This window comes from Oryzias latipes, chromosome 21, assembly GCF_053564925.1.
Source record: "Oryzias latipes strain Hd-rR chromosome 21, Olatipes_Hd-rR_3.1".
Lineage (NCBI taxonomy): Eukaryota > Metazoa > Chordata > Actinopteri > Beloniformes > Adrianichthyidae > Oryzias > Oryzias latipes.
Window position 1 is genome coordinate 12,629,256 of NC_136257.1, and position 2,515 is coordinate 12,631,770.

A 2,515-nucleotide genomic window follows, 5' to 3' on the forward strand; every position below is an offset into this window, starting at 1 on the left:
TATAGATTTTATTTTATGAAAATTTCTAACTTAAACCTCAATAAACATTGGCAAAAACAGGATTGATTGAGGTGACAGTCTTACTCCACCTAAATTTCCATCAGAACCGTTGGGCAGGATCTAGACATAACAAACAGGTCTCTCCAGTCACAGTAGATTTCAGCAGTAAAAATGAAAGTAGGTCAACAGCTGCCTTCATGGTGAAAAACTGGGCTTTGACCCCTGCAGCTTATTTCAAATTTTACACGTCTTTCCTCTGTCCTAAACAAAAGTACGACTATCCTGCCGGAGAACTGTTGAGCTAAATTCTTAGTCAAGGCACTGAAAGCAAATCTCTGAGAGGAAAAGAATCCAAAAACGTATCTACAGTGTTGACATCTGCTCTGCAGTCCTTCATTCCTATTGGCTTCATTGATAATTAAATGTGACGTAATGTATAACAATTGGAACTACATTCCTGACATCAACTAAGCAGGAGAGCTGCCTAATAACTCTTAAAACAAGTGATAAAGAAAAAGCCGCTGTTGCCAGAATACTTTGGTTTATGGCGGGGGGAATGAAAGGTGACCTCCACCAAATAAGGCCTCAAACGCATCACCTTGGGTTTGTCTGTAGTATTCATCCGTACTTGATAATGTTTGGATTGTAAACACCATAAATATGTGGCAGCACAAGAGCTACAGAATGTTAGTTAAAGCAGTTTGGTTTATAGTGTTTGGCTAATAAATACTGAACCATGCAAGTAAACACGTCCAGCAACACGTACCTTTGTCTGAGCCCTGCACAGTGTGGTGTTAGGATCAGATCATTGTTGTATTGCTTCACTGCACTGCTCAGAGGGCAGATCCCACAGGGAGGCAGTTGGAATACAAGTCTTAGATCTGGATTACTTTGGAGAACTACCACAGTCACTCAGCTGAAATCCCTCTGCTGCTGGCTAAATGCTCCGGTGGGCACCGGAGGGTCAAAAACGTAGCTTTACTCTAGATAGGCTTCAGAGAAATTCCATCTATTTTCTGCTATATTCCCATTTGGGGTCAAGAAGTCACTGGAGCTTACCCACCAGCTGAAGGGCAAAGGTGAGGTACACTCTGGACAGTCCGCCTGTCCTTCACAGGGCCACACAGTCAGAAACAGCCACACACTCACAATCCCTCCTAAGAGACAATTTAAAATCACCAGTTAACCAATAGAAAACATGTTTATGGACTGTGAAGCTGAAGTAAAGCCACTCATGCACGGGGAGAACATGCAAACCTCACACAGAGAAGACCCAGCTGGGATTTGAACCAGGGCCTTCTCGCTGTGAGGCCAGAGTGCTTCCGAGAAATTCACCAAAAGAGAAATTCTTGGTAAGAGTCCCATTTTTTCTGATAAAACTCCATCTGACTCCGAAAGCAATGATGTTTTTCAACTGTAGCTCAAGTGTTTTGCTCTTTAAAAGAGTTTCAATTGAACAGACACATTTTTAACTGCCTATTAGTGCACGTAGCTTATCAGCAGCATGGTATTAAACCACAGCAAGTTAGTGCATTTACAGACCAAGACAGAAGATAATCAACAAAAAAGAGGGTTTGAGTGATATGATATGCTTGTTCGCGGCAGATGGAACAGTATTTTAGAAACAGCAGATCAACTGGGAGTTTGGCAAAAAAATCTTAGAATTTGGGAAAAATATCCATTGGTTAGTAGAGGAGAATGGGAAGACGAAAAGTGTATTTAGACTGGACACGTTTGGTTCAGTTTAAATGAACCAGAGTTTGTTTCCCCTGATGATCCAGAACAAATTTTCAGTCTGAATACGCCCAAGTGGACCCTGTTCCGGGACCAGGAACCACTCTCTGACCATCTTTCGAGGTGGTCTTGGTTCTTTTCCAATCGGACTGAGCTTCAGTTCACTCTAAAGGTGTATTCAGACTGGGAAAATCCTTTGCTCCGGATCGAGTACGCTTAATTTGTTCCGTATGGAGTCCTGACCTTTGCGTTTGGTCTGTATTCAGACTGGCATCAAGCGGACCATTTAAACTGTCCCTGCTACTCAAATCACGTTTGGTGTGAGCATAGTTTTACAATTCTGCTCAATCTTTGAGATCTCTGAGATCCAACACTCTGCCAGTGTACAGGCTCTGTTAAGCAATTCCAAATTCTGCTCGACAAAACACATTTGACCCAGAATACCAGCAGTGCAGGAAAAGCTGCGACCTCTGAAAATCCTCGAGGACCAGGTTGGGCTCACCCTGGTTTCTAGAAACATATTAGGGGTTTACCTCTAGGGCTGGATGTGTTTACTTTATATACTAATGAACAGTCAACAATAAAGAGACAGAGACACATTTCAACGTTTGGTCAGACACACAACAAAAAGAAAACATTAGTTGTCATGGATGAAGCTGGATAAAGCAGTATAAATAACTTTACAAGACAGATGTCAAACTAATGTGACATTTATGAGAGGTGGTTCACTTGCTGACGGAAACCCCTCCTAGTTAATGAATGCTATATATAGGGTGAGTCA